We start from the raw sequence: 17,515 nt of genomic DNA, 5'->3' as shown, positions 1-17,515 counted from the left end.
CATCTGTAACAAGATCTGACGCCCTCTTCTGGAGTGTCTGAAGACAGCTACAGTGTACTTACATATAATAAATAAATAAATCTTTAAAAAAAAAAAAATAATAAAGGAAGATGAAAGCAAATTTTCATGCTAATGAGATGGACATGCTTGTCTATGTTTACATAGGTACTAAAGATTGGCTGAATATTTTGATGCTGCAGGATGTGGCGTGTCTTTCAACATTTTTCAGAGTTGGATATTTTGATTTTTTTAACAGTCAGTAATGACAACATCATTCTGTATGAATATGCAGCACAAAATGGTAGAAGCATGTTCAGGACCATTTCAGGAATTGTTAAAAATTCTGCCCCGATCCCAAGCCAAAATTCACATAATGGTTTTTTAAAATTATTTATTTGTGGCCTGGTGTGGTGGCACATGCCTTTAATCCCAGCACTCGGGAGGCAGAGGCAGGCGGATCTCTGAGTTCAAGGCCAGCCTGGTCTACAAAGTGAGTTCCAGGACAGCCAGGGCTCTGTCATACAAAGAAACTCCGTTTCAAGCCTAAATAAATAAATATTTTAAAAGATTTACTTATTTGATTCTCCCGTGCTGAGGAGTAACTGTAGGAGAGCTTTCTTCCCCCCCAGTGTAAGTCTTTAATTGTCCCCAGAGACACCCCAAATCACTGATAGTTCAGGATCTCGTTACTGGAACTGAGTAACTTAAGTCTTCCTCATGAGCCAGCTTCTCAGAGCCATAGAAACCATCCGGAAACCTTCCACCATCCTTGTTTTTAACTGTTCCAGCCTGCCGAATCGGAGCCGCTGAATTAGAAACAAATCCAATGTCTTTTCCTTCAAGGATTAGTTCATCCCTCTGGATTTGAGAGACAGAACAAGCAACACACTGGCCCACCCGAACACTTCGGATCTCTTTTTCCAAGTTTCACATTTTGACCAAAGACCCATTCTCCCCGGATAAGGACGTTGATGGGTAAGTGAGCATCGGCCACACCTTATCCCGTAACGGAAGCCCAGTGCGACACCCTTGATCACGTTCTGAACATGACTGACTGCACATGGTTCAGGCAGCGGCCAGTTCCGTTCTGTTACCCCACCATTTGACAACTCAGAGCCTCTTCTTTTTCTTTCCAAGGAGACTCAGCTCTGCATGGATGAGCCTGAGGTTCCCCCGGAGGGTTGGTTCTTCTAGGGCCCTTCACAAGGACTGTGTGTCCCTTCAGGGTGATGTCGACATTTTCTGGAATGTTGGCAGTGTGATTCATTCTTGCAGTAGATAGGATAATAAAAGCTGGAAAACTATTTTTAAAATTTAATATTTGCTGGGTGATGGTGGCATATGCCTTTAATCCTAGCACCTGGGAGGCAAAGCCAGGAGAATCTCTGTGGGTTCATGGGCAGGTTTGTCTACAGAGTGAATTTCAGGACAGCTAGAACTACCAAAAAATAAAACAAAACAAAACAAGCAAAAAAACAACACACACACACAAAACAAAAAACCAACCTATCTTAAAAAAAATGTTTATGTGAGTTTTCCCTACATACATGTCTGTGCACCATGTGTGTTGGATCCCAGGTACTAAAGTTACAGATGTTGCAGAATTCTGTGATTTTGAGGCCAACCTGGTCTACAGAGCAAGTTCCAGGATAGTCAGGGCTACAGAGAGAGAAAAAAAAGTCATTTGTAGTAATCCATTATTCATCTGTAAGAGCAGAAAGCTTTGTGTGTACAGTAAACACATTCCAGTTCATAACATACAATTGTCTCGAATCTGAGCGGAGGCACTTGCTGGTATTTTGTGGTGTCACAGCATGCGCTGTGCCAAACAAAGAACAGGTGCTTCGTGTTCAGACCCAAGGTTGCAGTGAGCTATGGGAGGGAAACACCTTGGATTCATTCTGTGTACCTTGGGCGTCATACATTTAGCCACTACCTTTTACTAGTGTCAGATTTTTCTCGGCCCCGCCCCCATGTTTACACTCCTCCATGGCAGAAGAGGCGTCACCTACAGAAACTGAGAGAAGCCAGTTGCTGGCCTCTGGATACTTCATTTCTTTGAAGAACTCTGTCTGAGCCTGTCTACACTCTTGGAAGATTCAAACGGTGAGTCAGACTCCCGACTGTCTCCAGGGGACCGAGGAGAGACCTCTGTCTGGTTTCCTAGGAAGCCCTGGTCACCTAGACCCCAGATGTGTCATGGGCCTGGAACCTGGGCTAAAGAGCCCCCAGATGAGGTACTTTAACTCCACAGTGGGGGCGGGGCAGACCCTGTCTTGAGCCTTATGCACCACTTAGACATCCTGGGGATTTTCCAAGATGCTCTGCCGAGGTCAACTGAAACCTTGGAGGTGCCCCAGGTGGTTCCTAACAACTGGGAACTCAGTTGAAAAGGCCTTTGTCCTGAGGCCAGAAAGTGAAGAAGCCCAGAACCCAGGCCCCAGAGGACAGTGACAGTTCTTGACCTGGGTCACCCAGGCCACTCCAACCTTAAACTTCCAGACACCAGGATGCTGTGATAGGGTCTCGGGTCTGTTTTGTTTCAGTGGTCGAAAGGCCCAGCATAGAAAGAGATGTGAAGAGTCTAGCTGATTCCGAAATGGAAGTGAGGTCCAAGGGTGTGTGGCGCCAGGCCTGGCTTCAGTCCCCAGAACTGCAAAGGGACCACATTGTATGGTAAACACCAGAGAAGACCTTGTGGTTTCTAGCTTCTATGAGATTAGCCAATCCATTTAAGGCTGCGGCAGCGGAAGGTGAACTAATGTCTCGTTGTTAACACCAAGAGGTATGCCTGGGGCTCGGGGGCGGGCTTCGGAGGGACAGACAGGCCCACACAGCTGCAGGTATTGCGCATGCTCAAACTCCAAAGACAGGCTGAGACGTATGCCCAGGCCTAAAGGATTATAGGTCAGGTTACACCTTAAAGGTTCAGTTAAGACCTTAAATCCCTCCCCAAACTCTGGGGCTTAGCACTTGCAGAAGTTTCCAGCTAGGCATTCAAGTCTCCAAAGTTAGTTTAGTTGATTTACCCAGGCCTAGCCACAGATGGCACCAGCCTAAAAAAACAAAACAAAAATGTTGGGGTGAAATTTAACTTCAGTGGAGTTTTAGGAGAAAGATCAGCCCGGACTGGGGTTGTAAACAGCAGGGAGAAATTAGCAGTTTCTTTTGGTCTTCCTCTCTCTCACGGGTGAGTTCTAAAAGAGATGGTCTAGATCCCCCACGGAGAGGAACCAGTTTCCACCTGGCAATCTGAGGGTTGGGACCCAGGGGACTTTTGTCTTCTAAGCGGAGAACCTCTTCGAATGTTTGTGGAAGGAGTTTGAATTTGAATAAAAAAAAGAAGAAATTTCAGGGAGACCAAAACAAGGAAGGCAAACCTAGGATCAAGGGAAAGCCGACAGACGGAGCCTGTGCGGTCCCTCCTCCCGGATGGATAACTGGCTCCTGAGGTGGGCCGGCATTCCCAAATGATTTATGGAACATGAGATGAGGGAGAAGGCTCTTGAGGAAATCAGAGAAGCACTTATGAATCAAATTAAAGCTTAAAACCAACAGACGAAAAACTCCTGGGTCTCTAGGAGCACAGGGAGGCGAGTGCCCAACAGGGAAACCACTGGGGTATGGCACCATCGGGGACGGCCATCGCGAGCCTGCATCTGCCGGAGTTCATCAGGGGAATGTTAACATTTGCACCAGTAGGGGAAGCAGGGGGGGTGCTGTTGTGCTAAATCCGAGTCACCAGACTAGGCACCAATGCTGTGTTTTATAAAAAAGAAAAAGAAGCCAGGGTTTGGTGGAGGCGTGGTATGGTGTGGGGGAAGGGGGTGCCTCTGCATCCCTTCCCCCTGAGGGACCAGCCACAGGATGGTGTAGTGTGGAATAGTGTTTATTTAGGGCATGAGGAGGGGAGTTGGAGTGGAGAGAGAGAAGAGAGAGAGAGAGAGAGAGAGAGAGAGAGAGAGAGAGAGAGAGAGAGAGAGAGAGTAAAGGAGTAGAGAGAGGCCGGCCATAAACATGTGGGGAGAGAGGATGGGAAGAGAGAGAGGGAAGAGAGGGAGTGAGAAGAGTAAGAGGACTCTGTTTGTTTGTTTTTGTTTTTGAAGACCCGGTCCCCTGTATAGTCCTGGCTGTGCCAGAACTCACTCTGTAGACCAGGCTGGCCTCGAACTCAGAAATCCGCCTGCCTCTGCCTCCCAAGTGCTGGGATTAAAGGCGTGTGCCACCACTGCCTGGCAAGGGCCCCTTTTATAGAGAGTCTGGCACACCTGGCTGTTGCCAGGTAACTATGGGGTGGAGCCTAGAAGGAATGGCAACAAGTGCTGTACCCATTTTAGAGATGGGAAGGCTTGTGGGCCAGTGAGGGGCAGGGTTGAAAGCCGGAGGCGACACAACTCTCTCCAGCTGGTTTGCCCTATTGCCATTACAGCTACCTCTGACCCACAGCCCTGACTCTTACACTGTTGCCTATTCTAAACCACATTTCGCCTTCATCTTGACAACCTCTAGGTGAGGGACCCATACAAGGACAGTCAGAGTAGGGGGAGTAAGTTCCCCATGGTAACCCAATCAGGGTCAGAACCCCAGGGGTATCCCAGTCCCAAGTTGCTTTGGACCCCGTTTTTTAGTTTCACTAATTTTGACATCTCTTTTGGCTGCTGGTGGTGCTGGGCTTGAACACAGCTGTGAATTAGCCTGGTGCTCCAGGGATCTAGACCCCTAGACCAGACACTGATTTTCACACAACATGGACAGTTTGAAGTTTTCATGCATAGACTGGGGGGGGGGGGATCCTGAGAGACAGGGTTTCCAGAGGGCGGTGAAGGAGCTGAGGGACCATGAGGCAACTCTGGGGAGAAGGAGGCTGAGGCCTACACCACCTCCACCCCCACTTCCTTTAAGTAGTTAGGGAACTTTCACTTTGGGCTGGCTCCATTTCCTCTTTATTGACTATTTCGCCCCTGGCTTTTATTATTTTTAATGATCATTCATAGGGGGGGGGTTCCTCTACACACGAACGCGGGAGTTCATTCCTGGAGGTTCCCTGGGAGGGTACTTAAGAGCCCGCGATCACCAGACAGAGCTATCAAAGCCAGGTCACCTTGCTGAAAAGTCCCTCCACTGCCCTGTCCGGGTCTGGACTCGGGCGGACCTGCTTCTCCCGCCCTCCAGATGGGGATGGAATCCCCGGAGCCCAAGCTCCTGCTCGTGTCTCCAGAGTCCCTGGTCCAGAAGTGAGTAACTGCTCCTGGAGGGAGTTGTTTTCTTACCATTGTTCAAAACTGGAAGCCAAGAGAGAGCTTCTCCTTGGGCCCTGAGGAGGGGATGTGCTCCTGTTTCTGCGGACCCCACGTCGGTTCCGCGGCAGAGCACTGGGGGCTGTGGGGCGCGACTCCTCAAAGCAAGACTTGCTCTGTCTACCCTACGAGGAGCTAGTAGGGGCTTTTAGATTTGAACCTGGGAGGCCGAGCAGCCGAGTTGAGTTCCGTGGCAGTCATTGGCTGCTGCGGCGGAGTGACATCAGCGCGGAGGGAAATGGGAGGGAGGGCTGGGAGGAGCCTGGGAGGGGAGTGTCCCAGCTTCTAGCACACTCGGAGCCCGGGGAGCCAGAGGAAACAAGCGCCGGCGCTGCCATGGGTCGCCAGCCTTGCCGAGGCGCCAAGCACACCGAGGGCAGCGCACAGCCGCACCTGGTCCGCGCTCGGGGAGTTGGGGACCGAGGTAGGCGATGAGCATCCGTTTGTGCCCCTGCGGCCGCGTGAGGCCTGGGTAGGCTCGAGACCCCTGGTGACGTGGAGAAGGTAGAAAGACCCGCGGATGAGGAAGACGAGGACCTAGGAGCAGGGCGCGCGCGCACACACACACCCCCTCTGTGCCCAGCGTGGGTAGGCATGCCTGGGACCAGACCCAGAGTCACATACCGTGTCCCAGAAAATCATTTGCGGAGGAGGGGGTAACAACAGGGCTCAGCGTCGCCAGGACGCCCCGATCTGGCCACGGGGACTGTTCGGGGTGGGGTGAGTGGGCAGGTTTTAAAGGTTCACCCCCTCGCGCAGGAATGGGGTGTGTGTTGCCGTGGGCAGGCACACAACAATCGGCGGCGGTCGCCCCGAGGGGGGCGTGTGCGCACAGACTTCTCCATGAATAACCGCCGAATTCGTCCGTACTGGCAGAGGAGTGTACGCGTGCTCTCCCGCGTATACACACTGCAGTAGGAGCCACCCGGTGTCGCCCGGCCCGGGAGAAAGGAGGGCAGGAGCCGGCTGGAAGGCAATAGCCTAAAGAGCAAATACTCCCCGCCCGTACGAGCCCTTCCCTCTCCCGCCCCGCCCGCCTCCCTCGGAAGACTTGGAGGCCAAGGCCGCAAGAGGCGCAGGGTGGGGCTGGGCCGAGCTGGCGGTCCCTTAGAAATCTGGGACGAGGCTTTACGCGGGGGGGTAACCTGTGCGCGCGCTCGGTACGCCCGGAGCATGGTGCTCGAGGCTTGTTCAGGGGCAAGTAGGTAGCGGTTGGTTAATGATTTAACCGCTGGCTTGGGACGTTGAAGCTGCGATCGCGGTCTCTGGCTCCTCCCCATTCCTGGAGCGCCCCCAGCCGGAGGAACAGATCTGCCCTCCTGTGTCTGCCGCGGCGTCTGCTGGAGTTGCCTTTCCCCGTTGAGGGACCCCTGGTTGCTGTGGGTGAGTGTCCTAGACTGGCGGGGTGGATGGCGGTTGAGCTTCCTGGGAACAGACCGTAGGACTTGCGTGTGTGCCTGCGGGGGGAGGGGCGCTCCCTCTCTTGTTAACTCAAACCAGGTTCCTTGTGTTTGCCCAATGAAAGACTGCGGCCTGGGCTTCGGAAGTTTTCTTTTTCTCCCAGGGAGAATGAAAAGGAAATACAATGCTTTCTCTTTTCTTCTTGGCTGGGAACTTCTCCCTCCCACCCCCAACCCCCCTCCAACAGTCTCACCTCTTGCAATCTGACCGGCTCCCACGTCTCTCCCTGGGCCGACAGCTCCCATTCTTTGCCCAGGTAGTTGAGCCGTTGAATGAGCAAAGCTTCCTTGTGGGTGTCGTCTTTACTTTGAAACCTCTTGTCCATTCACGCTGGAGCGGTTGGGATACTTTTCATCCTTACCCCCAGCAACCATATGGGCCCGAGATCTGGGGAGCATAAACAATGAGAGGCCCCTGACAGGGGGCCTCTGCCTTGCAACTTTTTTGCGGGCTCTGGGTTTCCAGTAACGCCTGCAGCAGCTTCTCCCGCCCCTTTCTGAGGCCTGGCTGGAGGAGGGGGACCACCAGTGGGATGGAGTGAATTTTAAAGAACAAAGAACAGGGCCCACAGCATGGGGAACTTAGCTACAGGTTTCTCCCAGAATTAGGCGGGGAGGGCGTGCTGGAGCAGAGCCAGGCCTCTGGGCAACCCAAGGGTAGTTGGCAATAGTGGGGCATCACTAGAGGCCGGGAAGCTGCTATCCTTGTTGCGGAGCTGCTACAGGGCTGAGTGTGGGAGGTACCATGTGCTACCAGCCCTGATCAGCTGCCTGTATGTGACTACTGATTAATGTGGTTTATCTCCTCTGTGAACAGGGACTTTGCCCCTCTACTATTTCCCACTGAGTGGAACCTTGGGAGATACGGGAGGGAGGGGAGCCTGTCAGGGCTCCTGGTGATCCGTCTTAGCACGGACTTCAAGGAGCTGGATGCTAAAGCGAGCCTGCCCCCAAGCAGTATTGATGTGGGGGTGTCTCGGCCCCTCTGGTAACTTCTTGGGGTTCGCAGGACCCTTTGCTCACTTGAGGTAGGGCTGCTCATGCTGTCTGCTCGCGCTGTTCCTCTGAGCGTTTCTTCCATTTTCTTGGGGCTCCGGTCTCCCTCTGTTTTGAGCCCTCCTCTCCCCCTTCAGTTTGTGGCTCACACATGCCTGCTTTCCCGTTGCTGTACTGATCCCTGTGTGTGCGCCCAACCTTCTTTTGAAACTGACAGCCCAAGCTTCCCAGCAGGAAGTTGCTAGCAAAGGAGCGTTTTCCTGTGTAAAGTTGTGGTCCCAGGGGTGGTCTCTTGATGACCTGTAAAGGGATCCTAGACCCTCCCTTCAGAGCTTTCTCCAGGAGGGCCTGGGTCGATTGTGGTTCAGCAACACCCTCCCCCGCACCCCTCCACAACTGCTTTCCACTGTTTTTCACTGTGCCCAGCTGTGGCAGGCATGGTGTTTGATGTTGGTGTCTCCTTCTCTTCCTCTTTTCCTTTATCCCTGCCTCCTGCTTCCCTTGAAGTTTGGATGGAATTGGCAGGGGAGGGGCGTCTGCAAGCCAGCATCCTGGATGGCCTCGGAGGAGTGGCTCCAGCTGTTCTGGTTGGGACATCCATCCCACTGTCTCAGCCCCACAGACACTTAGGCGCTTGCCCCTGTCGGGGGAGGGAGGACTCTGTCCCTCAGAAGAACAGAGGCGTTGGGTTGATGCCAGCGATAAGACTGGGGAGTGGAGAGGGGTTGAGCAATCTTACCCTGGCAGTTGAACATGGACCTGAGCTATGATTAGGTCTTCTGACCTAAGGACTAGAAGCTTCCTTAGCCTTGGGAGAAGGTCCCAGAGCCAGGGCACACTTCAAGTGGTAGTTTAGCAGAAGGCCCTTGACAGCTGACTCCAGCTAATACTTCTGAAGTGCCTCTGGGATGCTCCACTATCCTTGAGTAGGGCCTGGGACAGTCACCAAGGGAGGAACAGCAGAGTGGCTAAAAGTAGCCCTGCCTGACTTGCCTGGTGGAGAAAGTTCAGCCATTAGCAGCCCACATTCCTACTCCTGATACCCGTGAAGCGGTGAAGCCCCAGCTTACAGTGGACCTCCTGGAGCCTCGGGTTTCCTTCCAGCTGTGGAACCATCGAGCCCTTCCCTGCACCCCAGGCGCTGCGCTGCTAGTGGGTGGGGCATTGCTGGCCTGTGGAGCCTCCTTTAGAGACTGGTGGTCTTGACCTAACCTTTTTAAGCTAGGGTAGGCTCTCCCATTTTGGTCTGTGGTGGAAACAGTTTGAAGGTGTCATGTGTGCACACCCCTGCCTTTAATCCCAGGGCCAGGGCAAGAGACCCTTGCACACCCTGCATGTTCCATCACAGCTGCCTGGGTGGCCATCCCTGCCTTGGTTTTCAGGGTAGTGGATGATACCAGCGGAAGCCACCGCAGCTCCCTGCCATCCCTGGGTTCTCCCTTCACCTCTCTTCATTCGGTAGCCGAACCTGGTCCGGAGACTCCAGGTTTAGATCTTCCTAGATGTGACAAAGAAGTTAGGTCATCCCCAACCCTTCCTTTCTATTCTGCTTGCATCCACCTCCACCCCACCCCTTCCCCTGAAACTTCCATTCTGTTAGGACCCTCCCCGCACCAGAGAGGGGACCCTCTGCTGTCCTCCTGCTCTGTCTGTGGAGTTAAAGCTTTATCAGTAGTGGAGAGGGAGAGCTTGGAGCAGAGAGGCCAGCAGTGCCCTGTGTGGAGGTCTCCCAGGAGAATCTGGGAGTTGCAGAGGAGCAGGCGGCTCTCTCCAGGAGTCTGGCACATCTGTCTCCTTTGAGGCCCTGTACATTGTTGCTGGTAGAACCCAGGGTCTCCTCAGTCTTGTCTCTTCCGTACCCTGATCCTGAGGAAGAATGAGAATGTTTCTCGTGGTCCTTATGGACCTGAAATCAGAAGGAGCAAAAGTTCTGTTTGAGAAGAGCTGGCCTTCTCCATCCTGTATCACTAAAGGTCAAAGGTGAAGGAGAAGGAAGCCCCAGCCTGGGCTGCCTCATGACCCGCTGTGTGGTGGCAGTGCTAAGCTAGGACAGACTCTGTACCTTGGCTTCAGGGACAGCTTCATGGGACACCCTGGAGCCTATGTATGGGGTTTGGTTTGTGCAAGTATGTTCGTGGCTGCCTGTGGATTCTGTGCTCAGTAGATGTGGGGCCCTGGCTGAGCGCCCATCTCAGGGTTGCCTTTGTAGAGTGTGTATGTGGCTTTGAAAGCTGTCGGGAAACTGAGGCAGAGATAGCAAGCTCAGTGTGGTGAGCCCGATTATGATCTGGCTCTTAACCCGCTCTATTCCAAGTCCCCAGCAAAGCCAGGCTGGAAGATCTGTCAGTCATCCCGCTTAGGGGTTTTCTCTGGAGCCCCCAGAGTTCCCTTGCGTTTGCCTCTCAGCTCAGGAGTGGTTCCTGGGAGAAGCAAAGTGAAACTAAGCCGGGCCTCGCGGATGGATCTGGTTTCAGAAGCAGCAGCTTCCTTCTGATGTGAGACCAGGAGCAGCAGGCCACTTCCAGACCTGAGCGGCTTGGTCGCTTGTTCCGCTAGACACCATATCGCCTGTGGTGGCTGGTGTGGGGCGGCTGACTCCTGGAAGCCCACGTTTCCAGGAAGGGTCCCATAAACAAGTGAAGCTGCCGGATGTCCTTGGGTCATTAGTACTTCGTCTTGGCTCCTTGGTCAATTGTCGCTTCCGGTCTCTCCCAGGCCCTGGCCCCTTTCTCTTCCCTTATGGGCAGGCCATGGGTAAGGGAAACCATTCCCTTCACCCTCCTGCTGGCTTCCTTCCCCTGGTTTGAGCTAGAGGGCACTGGGCTGAGGGTAGAGATGGATACTGGGCGAGATTGAGGTAATTTCCAGCTCAAGGGCTCCCATCACCCCACCCCACTGTCTGTTTCCTAGAATTAATCAATTTTCTCTGGGATGGTAGAAAATGGCGTACCCAAATTATGGAGATTTTTAAGTATATATATATTTATTTTTATATATGTGTGTCAGTGCTAGCATGCGTGTATGAATGTTCACCATGTGTGTGAACGCCTTTAGCAGGAGCCAGGCCCCATGGAACTAGAGTTAGAGACAGTTGTGAACCTCGGTGTGCATGCTGGGAACAGAACTCTGATCCTCTCCACAAGAGCAACAAATACTCTTAACTGCGCTCTCTAGCTCCAGAGATATTTTAAAATAATTCTTTTACACACACACATACACGCACACACACTCATGTGCGCTCGTACGTGTGCACATTGGTCACAGTGAGGTCAGAAAACACCTTGTGTGTTCCATTCTCTTCTTTCAGCACATGATCCCGCAGGCTGTGCTCAAGCCTTCAAGCTTGGTGACAAGTGCCTTTACAGATGTGAGCCATCTCATGGGTCTTAGGAAAATCTTTAAGAAGAACACAGTCTGTGAAGCGGTGGGCTTCCTGTGGGTGTTTGGTCCCTGTAGCCCTCCCTCATCACCCCTTTGAGGCTTGACGAGTCCCCTCCCACCTCCGATGTGCTTTACACCAGAGTGGAAACCCTCAGTGTTCAGCATCACACTTCTCTAGATTCTTCTCTCAGCTCTGTCCTTAGGAGCTGTGTGACCTTGGTGACTCATGGGCTCTCTAAACCCTGCCCTGCTTTCTCATCTTCAAGATGGAGACAACAGTGTTGATCTGTGGTATTTGGTATCGCTGTGAAAAGGACCCGAGATAAAAGCTGTCAGACACACAGCACGAGACCCTTCAGTATGAAAAGCCACTTAGCCAGAACATAGCACGTAGGACCTGGAGTGTCTGCTCTGCTCCATACTTCTTCCAACTCGTGGCCTGGGGAGAGGACCACCTGGCGCAGGGTCTGGCCCTCTGCCTGAGGCTAGGGAGCATCTCAAATCCTAGATGCCAGTTGATCAGGACTGACTCTGGGATCCGACTTTCCAGACCACTCCTGATTCCAAAGTCGACTGCACTCCCTCTTTCCCAACTAAGGGGTCAGTTACCCAGACATACTGTGTTTCCCCACTTGTCAGCCTGGCTCCGGCATTGGAATCATGTAGCCTTGTACACTGTTAAGGATTGCAGGATTGCAAATTTGAGTGGGGGCCTCGTCGCACACACCGATGGAAAATGCCAGTCCTCTCGGGCTGGTGGAGGCAGGAATCTCTGTATATTGGACATAATGGAGCCTGTGAGTCCACTGGAGGATGTGACAGTTGATGACAGTAGCCATAGAGCAGTGCTGTTAATAGCATAATGCTGGCAGCCGAGGACAGCTCTGTGCTAGGACACAGACTTATTAGCATGTATGCAGCCCCGGCTGCCATGTCCAAAGCTGATTACCGTTTGCCCCAATAAAGGAATAGAAGGCCAGTCATATGCATAGCTTTAACTTTCCTGTACGTTTTTTTGTTTTGTGGAGACAGGGTTTCTTGTATAGCCCTGGAACTCACTCTGTAGACCAGGCTGGCCTCAGCTCACAGTGCTGAGTGCTCGGATTAAAGGTGTGCATCACCACTGCCCAATTTAACATTAACTTTTCTTTCTTTCTTTTTTTTTTTTTTTTTTGGTTTTACGAGACAGGGTTTCTCTGTGTAGCCCTGACTGTCCTGGAACTCACTCTGTAGACCAGGATGGCCTCGAACTCAGAAATCCGCCTGTCTTTGCCTCTAACGTTAACTTTTCTTTTCTTTTCTTTCTTTCTTTTTTTTTTTTTTAAGATTTATTTATTTATTATATGTAAGTACACTGTAGTTGTCTTCAGAAACTCAGAAGAGGGTGTCAGATCTTGTTACGGATGGTTATGAGCCACCATGTGGTTGCTGGGATTTGACCTCCGGACCTTTGGAAGAGCAGTCAGGTGCTCTTACACACTGAGCCATCTCACCAGCCCACGTTAACTTTTCTAATAGTCATTTTTGTTTGTTTTTGTTTGTTTTTTGAGACAGGGTTTCTCTGTGTAGCCCTGGCTGTCCTGGAACTCACTCTGTAGACTAGGCTGGCCTTGAACTCAGAAATCCGCCTGCCTCTGCCTCCCAAGTGCTGGGATTAAAGGCGTGAGCCACCACGCCCAGCTTCATATTTTTTAAAAAAGGTAAATTTTCATATTAATTCTGCACGCCCAAAATATTGCCATTTCCACATAGTTGTTGAAAATTTTCAGTGGATGGTCTTGGGAAATGGTTCAGTAGTTAGGAATGCTTGCCACTTTTTCAGAGGGCAGTTTACGAATGCTTGTAACTTTAACTCCAGGGGAATCTAACTCCTCCCTCTTCTGTGTCTCTGTGGGCATGTGTGCACGAGTGGGTGCACACAAGCCAAGCGCGCGCGCACATACACAGATAAATAGACACATACACAAAAACACACAGACACACACACAGACACATATACAAGACACACAGATACATACACAAGACACACACATACACACATAGACACATACATAGACACACAGATACATGCAGACACAGACACATTCATAGACACACAAACATACACATACACAAAAATAAAAGAGAAGTGGACAAAATGGAGAGGCATATGCTGCCTTTAATTCTAGCACTTGGCAGACAGAGGCAGGCTAACCTCTGGTGAGTTCAAGGCCAGCCTGGTCTACATTGTGTGTTCCAGGCCAGCCACAGCTACCTAGTAAGGCCCCATCTCAAATAAGTACGTAAGTAAATGTACAGAAATTACCTATGGTGTATTTTATATTGCTCTTTAAGATACAAAAGCTTCAACATCCATCATGTGTCTCACACTAAATAGTCACTACAGACTGGATGCCAGACTTTATAAATATTCCATTGGTGTTTGGCTTTCATAAAGTTTACGGTCACACACAGATGCACACAGGTTTTCCCAACACTCTGAAGTTTTCCTGTAAAGGAACCAAACATCCTATTTAAAATTTAAAATACTCTGAATTAGGAAGGAGAAAATGTTTCCCAATTCTCACTAGCCACAACGTGAGGACTTGGTGGCCCTCTCCTGGCTGGTGGCAACCCTATGGGTAACTAGGTTTAGGATGTCACTGTGGGTGCCAGGCAGAACCCAATGTTCTTCATGTCTGCTGTAGTGTCCCGCTCGGTAACGACAGTTGTTGCAGACAGGACAAGATTTTCTCTCCCCTTCTCTCTCGGCTTTTGAGATAGGCCCTTGTTTTATAGCCAGAGCTGGACTGGCACTTGGGATCCTCCTGCCTCAGCTTTCCAAGGGCCAGGATGAGCAGTGTATAATGCCCAACCCCTCTTTATTCCGAGATACACATGAAGAGTACATAGGTCAGAACAGCCAAGGTGACTTTAGGGGGAAGAAGGACAGACACTTGGGCTCTCACCCCTGGATGCTCCAAACCTGCTCTGCCTGGTGAGACTCCAGATCTGCTTCAGAAAGAAGCAGAACAAGGAACAGAAAGGCTCTGTGGAAGCCGGCCACAGCTGCCCAGGGTCAGGAAGGAGTTCATATCTAGCCAAGGCATCTTTTGCCCACTTACCAAGGCTGGTTCTTATGAGAGTTCAGAAAAATTATTGTTCTTTGTTGCCGTCACATTTCTCTTAGTTTTGTTTATGAGTATGAGTGTTTTGCCTATGTATACAGTCTGTGCACTGTGTGTGTGCGGTGCCCAAGGTAGCCTGAAGAGGGCATCAGATCCCCTTAAACAGGAGTTACAGATGTCTGTGAGCTACAGTGTGGGTGCTGGGAACTATCTCTCCACATCTGTTTCTGTTTTTTGTTTTGTTTTGTTGTTGTTGTTTGAGACAAGATCTCACCTTTTTAACTCTTAACTAGCCTGGAACTCACCTTGCAGAACCAAGCTGTGGCCAAGTCATGAAGATCTGCCACCACAACCGGGTTTAAAAAACAAACAAACGAACAAAACAGGCAGCATCCTGCTCTGTAGCTCAGGCTAGCCCCGACTGCAATGTGAACCACCAGGCCTAGCTAACCTACTGCTTCTGAGTTTATTTTACTGTTATTTCTGTTACCGTGTTATGTTTATACTTTACATAGTACCATTTACTGCTAATGTGTGTTTGTTACCAGGGATCAAAATCTAGGGCCTAGCACAGGCTAGGCGAGCAGTCCACCACTAACTTAATGTTGAAGGAGGCTCTGGGCTGCAGCGCCTAGGTTTCCCTTGAATTTACCACATAAACAGGACTTTCTTGACCTGGGATCCTCCTCGCTCACACTGAGTAATTGGGATGGCAGGGCCGGCGGCTCCAAGCCTGCCTGACACTTGACTTTTACTGGTCCTTGTGTCTCCCTTTTAGTGACTCAGTGGCAGAGGTCACACAGACAGCTGCACTTCATTGCGTTTCTTTTGGGGGGGTTGGTTTTGTTTCCCTGTGAGTAGCTTGCCCTGCATTTCTCATACTTTTAGCACCCCACCCCACCCCCCAGCCTACAAACTTGGGGAATAGAAGTCTTTGCTTGGAAGGCAGAAAGAAAGCCGGAAGGCAGAAAGAAAGCCGGAAGGCAGAAAGAAAGCCGGAAGGCAGAAAGCCGCTTGGACCACACCAAGGCGCTTGGCAGCATGTGAATCACCGTAATGTAAACAGGCATATGCCAAATTTGCCAAAATATTTGCAGAATAGCACCAGGGTTTAAAGATATCAAACAAGTCTATTGGGAAATGGGAAGCCCCTTCTGCCAATAGAGGAACGGGCAAAACTTCAATGAACAGTTTCCAAGGAGTAGGTCTGTGTGGCGATAATACATTTTTTTTTTTAAAACAGCACTCACACTTAGTAATCAAAGAAACACACACTACACGTTTGGGAGGAGAGGTTATGTTTGTATTTTAGAGTTTCAGTTCAGTGAAAGTCTATCATGGTAGCAGTTGGAGGCAGAGGCAGGAGGATGGCTGTAAGTTTGAGGCCAGCCCTGTGCCTATCGAGTTCCAGGCCAGTCAGGGTTATATAGCAAGACCCTGTTTCAAAGAGGTAGCAGAGAAGCCAGGTAGTGGTGGCGGTGCATACCTTTAATCCCAGCACTCGGAGGCAGAGGTAGGCAGATCTCTAATTTCAAAGCCAGCCTGATCTACAGAATGAGTTCCAGGACAGCCAGGGCTACACAGAGAAACCCTGTCTTGACATGCCCACCCCACCCCACGCACACAAGGGAGATAGAGACAGAGAGAGATAGATACAGGGAAGGCAGGCAGGCACCTAAGGTTGGACACATGGTGTTGCTGGGACTGTAACATATGAGAGCACCCTCAAAACAGAATGGCAGTGGGAAACAGAAGTGATTTTTTTTTTTTTCCACGCCAGTCTTACAGAAATAATGACAAGCTGACATAGTTATGGAAAATAGAAGTTAGAGAGTCTCAATGAAAGAATAAAACATTTGTGACAGACCGGCAGAATGGAAACTTGGGGTGTTAGCGATGGCATTTGACATGGCGTGTGATTTACCAGCACATGAGTGAATTCAGTCCCAGAAGGAACAATGGCTGCCTTTATTCCCCATCTGTAATGCAAAGCCCTGCCTGTGTAACAAGGGGGACATATCTAAGTCTGTACTGCCCCATAGAAGAGGTATGTTTCCTCACACTTTTAATATATTTAAGTGTGTGTGTGCACGTGTGTGTGCGTGTGGGCATGCGTGTGTGCGCGTGTGGGCATAATGCAGATGCCCACGGATGCCAGAGACATTGAACCCCCTGGAACTGAAATTATAGGAGGGGTGAGCTGCTGATATGGTTGCTGACAATTGAACGTAGGTTCGTTTAACCTTGACTATCTCTACAGCCCTTCTGCTTTATCTTTTGAGACAGGGTCTCTCACTGAACTTGGAGTTCACCTATCTGACACAGGGAACTCTCTCGCCTCCCTAGCCCTGGGATTACAGGCATATGCTACTCTGCTGGGCTGCGTAGGTGCTCACAAATCTAAACTTAGGGCCTCATGCTTGCATAATGAGTTCTTTGCTTACTGAGCGGCCTTCCCGGGCTCCATGTGAGGTATTTAATACCTCAGCAGCCACATGAAGCCAGGGGCCTCTGTACTGGATGTCAGGTATGGAATATTAATAACCTGAGGCTGAAGAGATGGTTCGGGGGTTAAGAACACTTGCTTGTCTCGTGGTGGACCCAAGTTCAGTTCCTTTTACCCCTATCAGGTAGCTTGAAAGTGCCTGTAACTTCAGTGTCTCGGCTCCCGCACATAACTGCATACAGACACATCCATGTAAATAAATAAAACAAAACCTTTTTTGTTTTTGAGACAGGGTTTCTCTGTGTAACCCTGGCTGTCCTAGAACTCACTCTGTAGACCAGGCTGGCTTTGAACTCAGTGATCTGCCTGCCTCTGCCTCCCGAGTGCTGGGATGAAAGACATGCACTGCCACCACCTGGATAATAAATATAAAAAATTTAAATACACACACACACACACACACACACACACACACACACACACACACACACACGTATGCTGATGCTGATGCTGCCGGGTCACTCTGGTGCTCACTCATCTCCGGCATCCTGCCACCCCACCCCCAGAAGCAGGAATTCCTAGGTGACATTCTTCAAGGTGCTATGCTTCCCGACACAGCTGTGGAAAACACCAAGTGATGTCTGGAGCCTAAGTCACTTTCCCTTCCAGGAAGAGCCCATCAAAGAAGGGATGTTTATCTCTGGGAAGTAGGCTGTGCCCTGGCTGGACTTGGGCAGTGTTGGCCGGGCTTGGCCGGCCTCTGGGAAGGGTGCAGTAAATGCCCAGATCTAAGAATTAAAGAGCCAGCCGGGCGCATGCCTTTAATTC

General features: G+C 50.7%; 1 protein-coding gene across 4 annotated transcripts in view; it reads left to right on the top strand.

The window, feature by feature from the left end:
- The first annotated feature begins 5,583 nt into the window (after positions 1-5,583).
- The window catches only part of Cdc42ep4 (CDC42 effector protein 4), a 24,907-nt gene continuing 12,975 nt past the window's right edge, over positions 5,584-17,515 (top strand). The window contains exon 1 of one of the 4 annotated variants that reach the window (XM_021213301.2): positions 5,584-5,721. The gene's annotated coding sequence lies outside the window, so the exon portion shown is untranslated. Of the gene's footprint in view, positions 5,770-5,824; positions 6,681-6,924; positions 7,786-17,515 lie in introns of those variants that run through there. The other 3 variants (XM_029546461.1, XM_029546460.1, XM_029546462.1) reach the window with 3 other exon arrangements.

Source organism: Mus pahari, chromosome 14, assembly GCF_900095145.1.
Source record: "Mus pahari chromosome 14, PAHARI_EIJ_v1.1, whole genome shotgun sequence".
NCBI lineage: Eukaryota > Metazoa > Chordata > Mammalia > Rodentia > Muridae > Mus > Mus pahari.
Note: the sequence above shows the minus strand (reverse complement) of the source record. Positions and strands in the feature narration are given on the sequence as shown.